The 17837-nt window shown below is 39.6% G+C and overlaps 1 pseudogene; it reads right to left on the reverse strand.

The window, feature by feature from the left end:
* Positions 1–5136: 5136 nt before the first annotated feature.
* LOC134386444 (elongation factor 1-gamma-like) lies at positions 5137–6442 on the reverse strand (annotated as a pseudogene).
* Between the last annotated feature and the right edge of the window lie 11395 nt (positions 6443–17837).

Here is a 17837-nt window from a genome sequence, read left to right on the forward strand (position 1 = left end):
GCTCTCAAGCCAAGTCATTTTAATGAGGGAAAGATTTCAAAAAGATTATGGATGGGATTTTAAATGTCTACTGAAATACACCCAGAAAAGTCTTCATTGTAAAGGAGGAAATGCTTTAAAAAGTATCTTTAAATAAATCCTCAATAACAGAGACTTGGCAGGCCTGGGGCTGCTCCCCAGCCATCCCTGGGAGAGTGGGCTTTTTACGGATTCTCATCTAAGCGTTAGTGCTGACAGGAGCCCCTAATCTATAGTATTATTCAGTACTCGGGAGAGTCTCATTAATTAGTAGCTGATGAGGTACAAAAGGAGTAAATTTTGTTTCAATTTAACGATGACCTTCATTTTAATTCCATTTCCTTTGTGAAAACCTGGAAATTATATGACAATCCCCAAACAGTAGAGTTTTTGAAAGCTCCTCTAGTTGGGCAAATTGCTTTAATTTCTTGCCCCTTTGCCAAACACAGAGCTATGGTGAACCTAATGTACTTCTGAAAAAAGATCTGACAAGAGACAATTTAGGTTTTTGAACCATTAGGGAAGTTTTGGCAGGGGACAGATACGAAAAAATGGAAGGTTTTGGTTTGCATTTATGACCAAGAACAAGTCACATAAAAACTCTAAGGATGACAAAAATAATTGTTAATGCCATCAAAACTAAAAGCACTTAATGTACCTAGGAGACCTTACATGTGCTGGTGATCAATGCCTGGCACAAAGTATATGCTCAGTAAATTTTTGTGGAATGACTGAATGAATGAATTCTCTTGATGTCACCTAACCTCAGTCAATACTGATGTTTTCAGCTGTAACATTTCTAAATTCAGTTAAGCAGTGGATTCAGTACACTGTTGCTGCTAAAAAATGTTAAACAATTCACTGAGAAAGCAGCCCTTGGTTGCCCAGCAGGAAATAAACTCTCAGTTGCACTCACAGAATAAGCCAGAAGATACAAGGGCAAATTGAACAGGCAGCTGCCTGCTTCACCACCACCGTGACTTCTCAGACTGCAAAGCCCAGCATCAGGGGTTCTCCAGCAACAGCCAGTGAGGGTGCCAACTCACTGAAGCTACTTGGGAGCGGGGGACATTGCCACAGCTTTTTGGATACAGCCATTTTAATAAAGAATCATAGTGTCTTTCTTCCTCCCTCCCTCCTTCCCCCCACCCCCCTCTTTCTTTTTCTTCCTTTGTTTCTTTTAATACTGAGTAATCTTTGCAAAAGATATCCTTTGGCCTCTCGTCATCTTTAGAGATGGAGTGAGACATCAAGATGTGCTGAGGAAGTCTGCATCACCCATTACTAAGAAGTGTTTTAAAACTGAAAGTGAAACTATTTGAAGGCCAAGTCAAAGCGTCCTGGTATCCACAGTGACACCTCCACTGCCCTTGTGCACACATACACACGCACGCCTACCAGACTACATATCTAACGACTAAATGAGTGACTGTTTGCTCTACTGAGTTGTAATTAGGCATGGCGTTCACATAATTGACCACACTTATTATCTACACAAACTGATATTTCTAGAGTCAGATGGTGGGTTGGGGGAGAAGCGAGCTGCAGAAGTGAGAAGTGAGTAGACAAGACATGATTTTTGAACTTTCCTGAAGACCTTAGAACTAAAACTCAGAGGCACCTGCCTTCCCAACTCTTCAACTGAGTGAATCGAAAGTGCTCATGACCCAGGTGGGCTAAACACTCAGGGCTGTGGTGTCCCCTCTTCTCGGTGGGAGAGGAACAGTTGGGGAACAGGCCTGGTGATACTGAAGCAGAACCAACTCTCCACCATCCCCTCTGGGGACTGCAAGTCGTAACCCTTATTTTCCTCTCATTTCAAGGACATTTCTCATCTTTTTTATTAATGGATCCAGAATTATTTCAAGGTATCTCAGGACAGATGCTCTTCTGCCCAATTACCTTTCAGTAGTTGGAAACCCCAAATGATTCTACTCATGCCCCCATTTTCCCTCTCAGGACGAGCTACACACAAAAATAAAGAAGAGCAAAGGGTCTCATGGTGTGATTTAAGAAAAAGTATCTTTTCCTACTGCCTGGCTCTGTTCAAAAATTAGAGACTCTTTTGCATAAACAAGTAAACATCACTGGGAAGAATGAGAAAAGTCTATCAATCATTCATACTCTAGTGCAAATTACTAAAATCCAATTGCTTTCCTCCCTTATATCTATCTGAAACTTCCAGGAGAAAATTTCTCGTGGATGAGCTCTAAGTGCACACCTGTGTAGCTATTCTCAGAAACAGCATCTGTGTGTAGAGGTTACGTATGCAGTGCAGAGCCTATACCTAATAAGTTTAACAGAAACTCTACTTGCTAAAACTATAGGAAACTCAGAATAATAACAAAAATACATATAATGCTTTTATAGCATCTTCTCTCTCTTTTTTTTTTTTTTTAAAGGAAAGACTTTTTATTTCAGAAGACATCGACTGGGAAACAGAGGGTAAAGTCCCAGCTGCTCCCCCTGCCCCTGTCAGTTGAGGGCTAGGGTTATATAGGTAAATGTATCAGGGAGACATGATGTCTTCAAAAAGCTTCTTCTCTTGCATTATTTCGTTTTATTTTCACACACCTCTGTGTAATAGAATTATCACCACCCCATTTTATAGGTGAGAGAAATAAATTAAAGTTTGCCTAAGAAGAAGGTCTAGCCTTTGAAACCCAGATAGAAAGATCCCAAAGCTTACTGTTTTTTCACTGTGAAAAAGGCATTCCTGTTGATATGTTTTAAGCATTGCTGCCACCACATCACAAGATTTGGAAAATAACAGAGGTATTGGCAATGACAAGAGTCCAGGCACAAGAAATAAGAAAACTGGAAGAATGGTTTCAAATGTACACGATTCCTTTCACCTTCTTCTTTGTACTTTCCCTTAAGTCTTCCCCAGTAAGTGCAGTGTAGTTTCATGAATCTTCCTTCATCTGAACTATTTTAACAGCTCCTTCAGTCCAGGGTTATTCTGTCTCAAAGCTTTCTGTATCAGTCCATTTTGTGTTGCTGTAACAGAATACCTGAGACTGGGTAATTTATAAAGAACGGAGGTTTATTTGGCTTACGACTCTGGGACAGCTGCATCTGGCACGGGCCTCAGGCTGCTTCTACTCATGGCAGAAAGCGGCAGGCAGCCTGTGGGGACAAGCAGATCACATGGAGAGAGGAAGCAAGAGAGAGAAAGGGGAGGTTCCAGGGTCTTTTAAACAACCAGCTCCTGCAGGAACTAATAGAGGGAGATCTCACTCAGGTCCCCCTCCCCCGGGGAGAGCATTAATCCATTCATGAGGGATCCACCCCCATGACTCAATCAGTTTCCAACACTGCCACATTGGGGATCAGATTTCCACATGAGTTTGGGCAGGGACAACACATCCGAACTCTATCATATCCAAGCCTAGGATTAGCCTAGGTGGAGCAACTTGCCCTGCTTTGATAAAATCACTTTGTAAAGCTCACAAACTAGTAAGCTGCATACCAATGGAGAATGCAGTGCCAGGCTACTCAGAGCTGGGGAGTACACACCTGAAGGATGTCCCATTCTGTTCTGTGCCCCTCTTCATGGAACATAGACCACCTTGAGTGCCTCAAACCCCACATCAAGCACCCTGAAAGGTAATCATAAGAGCTAACAACTGTTAAGGTCTCACAAGGTCCTCCACAGCTCTACGAAGTAGTATGTTCACGAATATTCCTATTTTCAGGTGCGGAAACAGACATGGAGAAATTAAATAATTTTCCCAAGCTCACTCAACTACAAAGTGACAGAGCAGAGATTTTCACCCAAGCAGCCTGATCCCAGGAGTCTGGGTTTTTAGCCATGCACTACCAGGAAACTATAGCACACGCAATTATTCAGGAACTTAGATGTGTTTATCCTAGGCAACCTGATGTGTAGGTATACAGCAGTCTTGTGTTTGAAACAGGAAAAATGCTGATAGGGAAGTGGATGCAGAACTAGGGCCAAAAAGTAGAAGCGGCAGGCAGATTTCAACTGAATACAACTTTCAGCCTTCTAGACACAGATATGTCTGCATCGGTTGGCATGCTTTTAGTTTCAGCTGTAAAAATCCAATTCAAAATATCTTTTTTGTTTTGGTTTTTTAAATTATAATTGACACATAGTAATTGTACATATTTGTGGGATACTGTGTGATGTTTCAATACATGTGAGAAGGTACTTCAGAAAGTTTGTGGAAAAATAGAATAGAAAGATAATATAAATCTTTCCACGAACTTTGTATACAATATATACCATATTATACATTGCATAAAAGCTAAATTGGTAATTGGCATATTCATCACTTTAAACATTTATCATTTCTTAGTGGCGATGATATTCAAAATCCCCTCTTCTAGCTATCTTGAAATATACAATACTTTGTTTTAGCTGTAGTCCCCCTACTGTGTAATACAACACTAGAACTTACTGTTCCTATCTAAATGAAACTTTGTAGCTTTTGACCCACCTCTTCCCATCCCCCGCTCCTACCTTCCCCAGTCTCTGGTAACCACTATTCTACTCTACTTTTATGAGATCAACTTTTTAAAATTCCACTTATGATTGAGATCACGAGGTATTTGTCTTTCTGATCTTGGCTTATTTCACTTAACACATGGACGTTCTGCAGGCTCATCCACGTTGCCACAACTGGCAGGATTTCATTCAGTTTTATGGCTGAATACTATTGCATTATACACATATACCACATTTTCTTTATCCATTCATCCATAGAAGGGCACTGAGTTTGAAATCATATCTTGGCTATTGTGAATGGTGCTGCAATAAACATGGAGGTGCAGATATCTCTTTGGCATACTGATATCATTTCCTTTGGATGTATATCCTGTAGTGGAATTGTTGGATCATATGGTAGTTCTGTTTCTGTTTTTAGGGCTTTTTTGAGAAACCTCCACACTGTTTTCCATAATGGCTGTACTAATTTACTGTCCCACCAACAGTGAATAAGAGTTCCCCTTTCTCTGCATCTTTGCCAACATTTGTCATTTTTTCTTCTTCTTTCTTTTTTTTTTTTTTTTTCTCCCAATATTCAGTTTCCTTTAATGACCCCCATCTCCCTGGAGATCAGGTGCAGGCAGCTAGGCCATGGCAAGAGATGTTCACTAGAAGATCTTGCCCTCACTGATGGCTTTGCTCACATGCTCATCGTCCCCTCCCAGGAGAAGTACTCTCGAACCAGTGTCTGGGTCTCCTTACTACCAAGATCCAGTTTCCACCATGTATATGACTCCCAGCCCACCTGCCAATCTGGACTCAGCGGAAAGGCAAGTTCCTGGCCTCAGAAGACCCAGACTCCAGAAATGGAGCTGCTATTGTTGGTTCCAAAGAGGATGACACTGGCAAAGGCATTCCTCCTCAGCTTGTCTAGTCACTGGACATCCCAGTGATGAGGTTGCAACTCATGGAGGTCTGGGTGAGCTCTTCAGGGAAGTGTTACTCAGAGTACCACAGGGACCAGCAGTTCTTATCAAAGTGTTCCCAAAAATAGGGCAGTGCCACAAAGAGTGTGTCCTCGTTGGAGTACTTGCACTTAAATTCCCCCAACACAAAGGTACTCTTGGGCAGGTGAGCAAAGGGGTCCTTAGCCCTGGGCTCAGCAGCCAGCGCCTGCTCACACGGTCTATCTCCTCCTCAGGAGCAGGGGCAACTGCCTTTTTCTCCTCTTTCCACTCAGCCTGGGGCTTCTGCTTTTCTTCCCGCAAGCCCTTCTCTTTCCATGGGGCCTCCTTTTTAGGCTGGCTGTATGCAAACTTTTTAGCATCAGTCTGGGCCATCTTCTCACACAGTTTCACCTCCACCAAGACAGCCTGGAATTGGGCTGGTTAATGCAGGTGAGGAGCCAGCGGTTGGAATTGGGGAAGGCCTGGTGGAAAGAAGTCTCCAGGACCTGTTTATAGAGCCACAACAGGGTGCAGACCACTGTGATGTAAGCCAATGTCACTCATTTGCCCACCAGAACAGTCCTCATCTTCAAGCGAGCCTCCAGCAACCCCAGGATTTGCCTCACCTCCTCCTCTGCATTCTCAGTGGCCTGTTTGTTGTGGTGCATGATACCCAAGGTGGGGATCACCCAAGTACTGGCTGGGGGCACTATGTCACTATCAGCAAAGCTCACCCACTGCTCCACCTGGGCTGCTGCCTCTGGAGTACTTCCCCGCAGTTCCTCATTGCTCACACAGTAGGCAATGGCATTGCTCTCAAACACACAATGTCCACTGTCACCCTCAAGTGCTGGAACTTGCCAGCAGGAAATTTGCAGAGAAATTCAGGGGTGCAGTTGGTTTGGCCAAAGTGGAAGTAGGATGGTGCGGAGAGTACGTAGACCTGAGCCCCCCTGTACCGAGCAGTGATGAGGGCCTTGAAGGCCCTGCAGTTTTCAGGATATGTGTACAGGGTCCCAGTCGCCATGGTGATTCTGCAGACAAAGGGGGTGGGGCCCTTGGTCTGTTTCTTTTTGATAATAGCCAGTATAACTGGAGTGAGACAATATCTCACTATGGTTTTGATTTGCATTTCCCTAATGATTAGTGATGCTGAGCATTTTTTCATGTACCTGTTGGCCATTTGTATGTCTCCTTTCGAGAAATGTCTGTTCAGGTCCTTTGTCTGTTTTTTAAATCAGATTATTTGGTGTTTTGCTATTGAGTTGAGTTCCTTTAAATTTGGGATATTAACCAGCTTGAAGATACTTTCTCCCATTCTATAGATTGTATCTTCACTCTATTGATGTTTTCCTTTGCTGTGCCTAAGCTTTTTAGTTTGATGTAATCCTATTTGTCTATTTTCATTTTTGTTGCCTGTGCTTTCGAGATTTTATCCAAAAAAATCCTTGCCCGGTCCAGTGTCTTGAAGTGTTCCCCCTATATTTTCTTATGGTAGTTTCAAACTATCTTAACCAAAAAGGGAAAAAACTTTCCATGTAACTGTAAATTGTGAGGGTGAATAGGTATGGCTACATCTAGGTGTAAAGATGATGTCATTAGCAATCTGTTTTTCTCTATTTATTTTATTTTATTTTATTTTATTTTGGAGTTTCGTATTTATTTATTTATTTTTTATTTTTTCTTAATTTTATTTTGTCGATATACAATGTGGTTGATTATTGTGGCCCTTTACTGAATCCCCCCTCCCTCCTCCCTCTCCCTGCTCCCACCCAACAATGTCCTTTCTGTTTGCTTGTCGTATCAACTTCAAGGAATTGTAGTTGTTATGTCTTCTTCCCCCCCACTCCGGTTTTTTTTTGTGTGTGTGTGAATTTATTTATTCATTTTTAGCTCCCACCAATAAGTGAGAACATGTGGTACTTCTCTTTCTGTGCCTGACTTGTTTCACTTAATATAATTCTCTCAAGGTCCATCCATGTTGTTGCAAATGGCAGTATTTCATTCGTTTTTATAGCTGAGTAGTATTCCATTGTGTAGATATTTCAGCTTCCCTGTCTGTTCACATTTTTCTCAGGTAGAGTCTCTCCTGTTGGGAAGAAATGGCACCAGTAGTTCTAGGCTTACATCATCCTCACAGTTGCCAGTCCCTCTGGGAACCCACAAAAATTTGCAGTTAATTCTTCTGGTGGACATGGGGTGGAGAAATCTGGAAGGACTTTACAGGGGAGGTGACATTTACATTGTGATCATGTGTAGAAGTTTCCCAGGCAAAGAAGAATGGGATGGGATGGGTTTTCTTATATTTGAGGCACTGTTCTGTACTGCTTGAGTATACTAGAGCATGTGGAGGAGCACAGAGAGATGAGGACAGCTGCCCAATTCACTGAAAACCATTTTGCCAAATAACTAATAAGCAGAATGGCAAATTCACTGAAAAAAAAAAAAAAACAATTTGCTAAACATTCATTCTATAATTGATCAAATATACTGATTTATAAAAAAAAAAACAAAAACCTTTTTTGACTATTAATATAGAGTTTACAAAAATCTGTACTAAATCAGTGGCCTTGGTTGACCAGCTCTGATTTTGTCTTTGGAGCAACATTTTAAGGGATATTAGGTTTATTAAGACCTAAGATCCTATGTGGGTTTTAGTCTCCTTAGGACTGCATTTAATATTAAGAAAAGCATATTTTAATTAATTGCCAAATGTCAATTTCCATGTAGGAATTTTTCCATTCCTACTGATTTCTTTTGAACTTTTCTCTTTCCTGAACATTTCTCCACATCTTGCCAAACCTTACCTAGCAACAGAACAAGTTGTTCTAATATTTTAAGGGCCCCTATACAAATTTTTCTAGAGATGACTTGCCTCGATTAAATAGAAATAAATTCTATCCTATTCTGCAATGCTCTCCTACTTCAAACTCCAGAGAGGGAGGGAGGATGGGAAAAAGAGAGCGAGGGAGGGAGGGGACAGGAAAGAGAGAGGGAAAAAGAGGGTGGGAGAAAGAGGGAGAGAGAGAGAGATCCTCTTGTCAGCAAACTCCTTACTGAAATTATTAATTCCACTAAAAGCATCGAAAGGGCTTTTTTCCCCTTAGAATGAAAAAAAAATACAGCTGCATAGCAAAATGGAAGGTTCGAATGAACATTTCAAGTCCTACCTGTCACAAGCCATTAGTTGAATTGCCTAAAGAAATCCCTTGACAAGTCTAAGTGCTGTTTTTATGTTAGAGACCTTCATAATGTTGCCCACAAGAAGAAATTTCTCTACAAAACCTCCCTCTGTTTAATAAAGTGATTTGTTCCAGTAACAGTGATAATAAAATTGCTGAATTGAAACAGGATTGTTCAATGAGCACCTGAATCCAATTTGCTGGTCTAGTATGATTACACTTTTATCTCTGTGTTTACTCATTTGTAGAATTGCTACCAGTCTTTTGATACACAATTAATGGGATTAATAGTTTTCAGGACCAGAAAGCAGTAACAAGAAACAGAACTTCTTTTTATGTGGCATAGTAGCTGTGCATTGACCTATTTAGACCTGCGTACCTTGCTGGCTTGTGCTACAGAATAGGTTGATTGCCTTTCCTTGTCTTTTAAATTGGGATTTCTTTTTCCAGTGAAAATTATTTTGAATAATTATATCTATGTTCGTTTTGGTCCCTCCTCTATGGGAATTCCTAAGGCAACTGATGATGGACCTTCATGACCCAGGAAAAACAGGTAAAATTGCAATAACAAGAACAATTTTCTAAAATTTAACTTTTGGAGTGATCTATCTTCCCCATCTAATCCCATAGCAATAGTTTTTATTATAGTTACTAGTGGCTTTAATAACAGAATGAAAAATTTTGACATGTCGTTTTATTCATTGCCTGGAAATTTTTGAAGGCTTAGGTGTACTCATATTTAAGTTTTTTTTGTGATAGTTTCCATGTGTTTATAGTTTTTTCTAATCAACATTGCCTTTGGATGGTGCCATCTTAAACTCTCAAAAGGGATTAGTATAACCATACGGTACACAAAGTAGAATTTATTCAATACATACTATATTTTTTGTGGGGGTGTATCTGTTTTGTTTTGTTTGTTTGCTGGGTTTTGGTTGGGATATTTGTAACAGATAAAGAAACCAGTAAAAACATAACTAATAATGACAGAAGTCAGGGTCTTTATAAGCTGCCAGAGTATTTTAAGACCAGACCTAAAAGTGGACACTGGTATCTTTGACTGAGTTCATAGAAAACAGAGCATAAGGCATATGTTAATGTTAATAATGCTATGTTGAGCAAATCCCAGGGAAGCAAGAGTGAATCCAGGCAGGGAAAGGGGGGAGTATATACAAGGGAGTGTGTCACAAAGTTGACACTGCATCACTGGGAGCTCGGTCAGGCTGAATACTTCTGGAGAGGCAAAAGGGAGCCAATGCATCTTGGAGCCACCTGTCAGAGCAAAGAAGGGCTAACAAATGTCCACTGGCTCCTTTCTGTCTCCTGTCTCCCATAGGTCAAAGTTCCCTCACTGGGGTGTGAGCTCCTCTGTCTTTCTCAGTTGTGTTTTCTGGTCCCTTGGGGCAGCTGTTGGAGAAGCCAGAGCCCCCATGGGTCTGGTTGGGTCTGACTATGGTGCCTTCCTGGTTGCATTTCTTCATGGGGTCAACGAAGATGATGCTGGAGCCCAGTCCTCCTCCAAAGGAAGCTAAAACAACCATGGACACTAGAAAATGAGGTTGCAGGAACTAGAGCCTTACAGTAACAAGGAACACAGGAGTAGTGTCAGCTGTCACTGGAGCTGATCTGGCTGGGAAACAGGGAAATGGCCAAGGACTAGGAGAAGGGGACGGCAGATGGAGCAACACAGATCTGGAGCAAAGCTTAAATCAGTCTAGTACAGCTGGCAAGTTGAATCTGTTCTGAAGAGCTCCTCCCACAAGTAAGGAGGAACATTTTCCCCTGGACTTGGTCAGTTATAAAAATCATCAAAGTATTTGTTGGCTCATCTAAAATGGCATCTCCTGAACAACGCTCTGCATTAAGTGGAGTATTTTTTTAATGTAGCTGGGGTTGCCTGCTATCACTTCAATTATGTGATCCATGTGGTCAAGACACCCTCCCAAGATAAAAACAGAGATGACTGGGTTATTCTTCTGTAACCTCAGGGCCTTGAATGTAGTAGAAACTATTGGTAGAAATTATTGGTTGTAAGAACAGAAGAGTGAATGGTCAGGCAATTAGTCCAAGGAATCAACTTCACCAGCCACACTCTCATCCCAGCCCTGCCTGCATTTCCTGAATGTGACCAAGACTCTATGAATGTAACTTCACCTTAAAAAGAATATTCTGGAGTCTAACAGTGGCATTTTCATTCTCACATTTTAGTGGAGATAGAGTCAAATATTTTTCACTGTGCTCAAGTTCCTTCCCTTGTCTCTTGGCAAGTTTACTTCTTTAATTGCCACATCCTGATAATAATTTTGACATCAGAATATTAGTAGGAAAACATTTTTTGTGTATTATATGCCTTTCTATGGAGTCACTACAGTGCTGTGTATCTGACTTTCATCAGCCACTGAACAATTCTAAAACTTTAGTTTTCAGGATATTCTCTCAATGCCTTCTCCAGCCAGTGAAGTGCTTTATTATGGTTCTGCATAGGAAATACAGCACAGATATTGATCATAGCCTTCCATTTGAAGTGACAATGTCCGGAAATCTTAATTATATGGTCACATTTTTTGATACGCTGGCAGCCCCTCACTTTGCACAGTAGTTTGAGACCATAAAAAAGTCCTTACAAGCTGAAACCATGCAAAGCAATCTTAATAACTCATGAAGAAGAATTATGATGGTCCCATGATGTATTAAAATTTTTGTTAAGGGCCGACCCTGTGGCTCACTCGGGAGAGTGCGGCACTGGGAGTGCCGAGGCCGCGGGTTCGGATCCTATATAGGAATGGCTGGTGCACTCACTGGCTGAGCGCGGTGCGGGCGACATCAAGTCAAGGGTTATGATCCCCTTACCGGTCACACACACACACAAAAAAAATTTGTTAAAATGTTAAAAACTCTCTTACTATAAGTTGTAAATATATAATGAAACAAAAAATAGTAAAACTAATGTTTCTTTAGTACAGTGTAATTTAAAACATTACAAACAGTAAATAGTTTTATTCTTTTGTTTTAAAAAACTCATTTATAACAGTGTAATAGTACTTGCACCTTCTGCTCATATACATTTGAACATCTTTTCCATGCCTTGACAAATTATCATACTCCTTCCTAAGTGCAGAACAGCTACCAAACTTTCCAAAGGATAGCTTCCTGTCTTTTACGATGCCAGTGTTATGGAACATCTCTGGAAGTTTTTTCAAGGTAAAATTCTTCACTAATGTCACTTCACGTGGGACATGTTAATCTTCTTCATCACAACTGCTTTCCTCATTTATGTCTATGAGTTGCCTTCACTAAATTCCTCTGGCTGCACATTAAGAGTCTCAAACAATGAGTGTCAGTATTCTCCCAGTCAGTTATTTCTTCTATAACTCCATTTAGGTTTGATTCAAATGTCCCTTCCAGGATTATCACTTTTCATTTCTTTGCTGCAATTTCATCTTTGTTGGTCAGTTCCTTCTTTTTGTTATCCATTTTTGTAAACTGTCACATGGGTTTCTCAGTCTCCAAAACCATGCATCTGCCCCTCTTATGGCACCTTATTTACCACTTTATGTCTGGCAGCCAGCATGGCAAAGTGTGCAATAAATACTTCGTAAATGGAAAAAAATATAATAAAGCCCAAGGAGGCAACACAACTGTACACTTTACTGCCTGTGCATGAGCTGAATAACAGGTGCTCAGTGACCAATCACTGACAGATTTTGAAAGGAGTGATGTGCTCGGTCACAAATCATAATGCACATCTATTATTTACATAGTGATTCATCAACTGAAGAGCTAGCAGCAAAGTTTACACTTTATGCAACAACTTGCAGTTAATATACCATAGAAAGTGAAATTTGAACCATATTGTTGGGAAACTGGTGTTCTTTAAGTAAAGCATGGTAACTGAAACCTATTCAGATCAGAACCTTGCAAAGTGAGGACTGTCTACATTTGATATGCTTTCTGGACTTGGTAAGAGACCTTAGCTAACCAATACAAAATTAAAGGGATCTGTCAGTCTCCTGGCCAAGAAATACCCAAAGGAACAAAAGAACACATGTGACTTATACATATAATGTGTTTATGCACCCTCTAGGGACTGTTCAGTGGTTAAGTGTGTACATTTTGGAGAGAGAACTGAGTTCAAGTGTTATTTAATTTCTAACAAATTCAGTTTTCTCATATATAGGCCCCATCTCAAGGAATTGTGAGGATTATGTGAGGTGATATAGGTAATATTTTTAGTACAGTGCCTGGCTCATAGTAGGGTTCATTAAATGGTGTTGATGGTAGAAGTGATGAAGGTGGTCATGCCATGGTGGTGTGGTATTGGGCACCTGAAAGAGGAATGAAGTACAGAACTTTAAAAAGAAATAGAACTGTGGTACTAAATTGGATACTTTAGCTTCCCAGAAGGTTATTATTGCAGTACAGTTATATAATGAACTTACAGAACATAGACTCCAAAAATCTAGAACTTTAAATAGGTTAACATGCCTCCAGTTTAGGGAAAAATGAGCAAATATGCTTTAACTTCCATCCGTGCCAACTCATAGTGCCAAAAAGCATTTATGTCTCCATTGTGAGCTTTATCCAACAACCATTTACCAGTTCCTGGTTTGCAAATCCAATTGCTCTAGGATAGGGATTTGAACAGCAAAATTGGCAATGTTTTAAGCTTGACAAATTGGAACTGCCAGCGTGATAGCACAATTGTAAGAAAGAGTTCAGCTTGCTCATTGCAATAGCTTGCTGTGAATTTACCTTTAAGCAAATTGACTTTATTAACTATCTCAATGCCAAACACACGGGAAATTTGAACGGACTGTATCCTAATTAGGATGAGTTAGATTTACTTAGAGTAAATTACAAGAAAGACTAGCATTATTCAAACAATTGAAAAGTCTTTGGCCTTTACAGTTGTGTTTCCTAAACTGTGTTTTGTGGCACATTGGTGTTCCTTGTGATAATAATACATACTCTTCACAAAAAAGGTGGGGAGGAGTTGCGTCATTATGAATCTGGAGATTCACAATGAATTAGCATTCTAAAGACTTTGAAAATCTCTGTAGATAAAAATAAACCTTCATATTTGGTTAAACACATTTCCCAAATATATTGACCTGGAAACACTTAAAAAAAAAAAAAAAAAAAGATTACTTTGTCACAGAAAACAATGTTTCATGTAACACTTTTGAAAAGCACCACAAAAAGTATAAAAAACTAGGGGTACACACCATTACATGATTTACATCTTGAGACATAGAAAGGAGATTTTAATAGTATTCCTGCACTATATCTTTAAACAGCCACACATTTTGGAAACAAATTTCAGGTAACTTTCAGCAACGATTCACAAAATGATCCACAAGTCTGCCTAAAATGGCAGACTCCTGCCACAAGCTCTCCCTTCATTCCACCCCTTTCTCCACACTGGACCATGCCACGTTCTTTAAGAACCACTTCCTCGGTGGTTAGAGTTTCTTGCTCTGTCATCTTAACTTGTCCCCTAATTTAATTTGTCAACAAGAAAACATTTTTTTAACTCCTATGATAAACTACTAGGTCTGGGTTGAGAGGAACACAAAAGGTTTATAAGCTCCGGTTCTTGACCTCAAGGAGCTTACAGTTAAGCAGAAGCAAAAGTAACATATGGAAAGCAATTTAAAAATAACTCCAGACTAACAACTCCAGAGGTTTTCAAACAGAAAAACAAACAAACAAACAAAAACAACATGGACTAGGATAACTGGAGAAGCCTTGGTGGAGAAGATGGACTTAAGCATATGAATAAGATTTAGAAAAATGTGGAGGAGGAAGGGGGATTTCAAAGGAGAAAGCATGACCAAAGTCAGATGGCAAAAAGACTTGGGGGAAAAACAGATATAGACGTCTGACTGGAATGGAGCATTCACGGTGTATGTGGAAAGAAATGTTAGAAATAAATATATTGGGCTCTACCCAGCAGAAGATTCTGACCTTCAGATTAAGGAGGTAGATTCATTTTGTTAAGTAGGAGGGAGACATGATAAGTAAGGATAAGGTCATAAATTTGAGCCTGGTCATAAAATAACCACATGAGAGTTCTAGAAAGATTAGTCTTGGTTCTCATATGGAAAGGTTGGAGAGAAAAAGAGAGAAACCAAAGACCAGGGTCGAAGTTAGAAGACCGTTGAAGTAATCCATGTGTTGAGGCTCTGGACAGGTGGGAATAAATAAAATAAAGAAAAAAATGTAAATCCAAAAATGTGAAGGCAAAAATGAGAAAATCGGGTATGGGGAAAAGGTAGAGTCAAATACAACCCATAATTTCTAGTCTAGGAACACGGATGATTCTAAGAACAAAGTTTTGGGGAAAGAAGATGAATATGTACTAAGTAGGAAATGGCAAAGCATTTTTTCATGGCTTTCTAGTCTATTTGTTCATAATGTAATTCCAATCTATGTGTCCTACATTATTTTCCACTTCTCAGGCATTAATTTAACAATTATTTTATATGCACCTGTTGTATGCTAAGCAATATACTAGAGACTAAAGAAACAAAAGTGTGTAGTGCAGTTTGAGGCACAGGGTGCAGATGGGTAATGGATATGTACATAAATAATTATAGAATGTGAAATTTCTCAATATAATCCCTATTTTCAGATTAAAGGGGATAGATACCAATATTAATTGAGCTCCTACTATGTACTGGGACTTTTAGCTTCATCTAAATTTCTTCATCAACACAAAGAGGTAGATATTGTTATCCCATTTTTCTTGATCAAAATCATAAACTATTAGGTTCCTATGATAAGGAACCCCTTAGGACACAAACAATGTGAAAGAACTCAACCTACTGGAAAATATTGCTTCTTCTCTTGACACAGCTACTGGGGAGTCCTGGATAGATGACAGGGATCCTTCATTGTGAGAAGAACAAGACTTGTCAAAGTCCTTTAAGGCTTCCAAAATTCTACCCCAGGACCAAGACTGACTGACCGGACTTCATGGATTTTATGATGCATATATTTTTTTCATATTTTAGCATCTTGAAGTTTAGAAGAATCTTGCAATCAAAGAAGCGTCCTATTTTTCTGGTAAAGAAGGGTCCCTTTCTTCCATCCAGGTGTCCCTGGTGTCTGTGTCTAGAGAGAAAGAAATGTCTTGCTTTGTGGGAACTGTTAATTTTGTGCTACTGTTTTTCTGTTGTTTTCCCATCACAGAGATTGCAATCAGCATCCAAATAAATTGTCTCTTTAATTGTTAAAAACAAAAGCAACTATAAAATTGCATTGGAGGATTTCATTTCCAACCCATATTTTATTATCATCTTTAATTTATTGAATATAAGCAAGAAAATGTTTCCTTAATAACTGGAAATCATTGGGAAAGTATTATAATTATCGTATGTCAGTTTTTTTGTTAGTTTTACAATGTGTTTCTTTACCATGGTTTATTCACAAATTGGTGATAAGATAGACTTCTGTATTTAGACCTTCTCTCCGTACATAAAATAAAATTAGGGCATTGTAGCCAAAACCAATTTAACCCCAAAAGTTTCATTTCAAACAAAGTGAGAAATACCTATTAGCAAATATAAGTATGAGTGTTAGGCATAATAAGCCTAAGAGTGCAGTAGCAGCCTGACACGTGTACATTGCTGCACAGGTAGCCAACTCAGCTCTTTAGGTTTTGTCACACTGCCAGTGTTTTTGCTTGGCATGACTTCAAGGGCTTTATGTGTCCAACCCAAGGCAGCCCCCTTCAGGATACATGAGCCAAGCTAACTGCATGCAAACCAGGCTGGGTCTTGGAATCAGTTTACATGGGCATGTTGTCAGAGAAAGATGTTTATGTGTGTGAGAGTCTTAAAGGACTGAATAGAAAGATCAGAAGCAAGGTTAAGCAGAATGGGGCTGGGAAGAATTCCACATGTCCTAAGAGGACAGGCAGAGGATAAAAGAAGGTACAGTAGGGAGGCAAAAACAGAAGTGCATTCTTCACAGTCTGGCTGGCAAGCCCCGCAACAGTGCCATTCTTCAAACAAAACCTCCTTTGGCCTCAGATCCTCCACTGGTCCTGCCAGCTCTATTGATTTACACAAAACCTTCAAGACTTTGATCAGCTACCAAAATGCAAACATTTTAAGCAATGCCCCAAAGAAGCTTGTTTAAAAAACAGTTGATGTAAGGGTTTAAAACAGTCCATTAACAATCATATAGAAATGTGTATACATATATGCCCACTGATGCATGCTTATATGCATAAGAACATTTTTATACAGTCTATTAACAATGCCACGTACTTATTACACATTTTCTTCAAGTCCAAGGAAACGTTATTTTCAAATGTAAAGTCAAAAATATAAAATTAAACGCTTCTCTCACTGAACCTCACACTCACCCCTACCCAAAGATGGAAAAAGGAAATCATACCCTACCCACCCAACACACACAAAAGGGTGATTTATAGTTGAGTCTATTCAGACCATAAATTCTTGTGTGAATTAAATACACAATTTTAGAGGCTTCAAATATCTAAATGATCATTTCCAACTTTTTACTTCCTTTTGTTTGGCAGCTGACTTGTACAGAGATCCGAACCCTTGACCTAACCAACTGAACTAACCAGCCAGCCCCCAAACTTTTACTTCTTACTGAGTGTACCAGTACTCATCAATCTGATAAATACCCAGTACATTATAACAATCAAACGGCTGCTAAAAATAATGCCCACTACATATATTAAATGCCAGCACCTATGTACCGTAAGGGCTTGCTCAACCTGAAGCATTGACTCGGTGCACTAGCTTCATAGAGCATCTGGAAAAAATGTTAACTATTAAATAGGCAGCCAGGATGTTTAATGGTGTGGCTCTGTACTTTAAAGAAATTACTAAATAATATCGTCTGCCTTGAGTCATTTGGACTCTATTTCTGGACTTGGTGAGTGTGAAGAGCTCCATTTTGTAAAAGTATGGACTTCATTTGTTCTAATAAAATAGTAGCACCCTAGCTCCAACTAGTCCTTTTTAAAAAAACATTGACTCACGGGTCCAGGGATGAGTTCTTCACTAACAAAGTAATAATGAATATTCTGGCTAATGACATGATACAGTAGTGACCAAGGGTGGTAACCCGACTTTCAACTAAGGCTTCTTTCAGCTGGAGAGTCAACTTCCTAATTTACTGAATAAAATGATTCTAGAATCAGATTTCTGATCAAGATGGCAGAATGGGTAGTCACCAACATCACTCTCTCCCACAATCAAC

This window comes from Cynocephalus volans, chromosome 9 (assembly GCF_027409185.1).
Source record: "Cynocephalus volans isolate mCynVol1 chromosome 9, mCynVol1.pri, whole genome shotgun sequence".
NCBI lineage: Eukaryota > Metazoa > Chordata > Mammalia > Dermoptera > Cynocephalidae > Cynocephalus > Cynocephalus volans.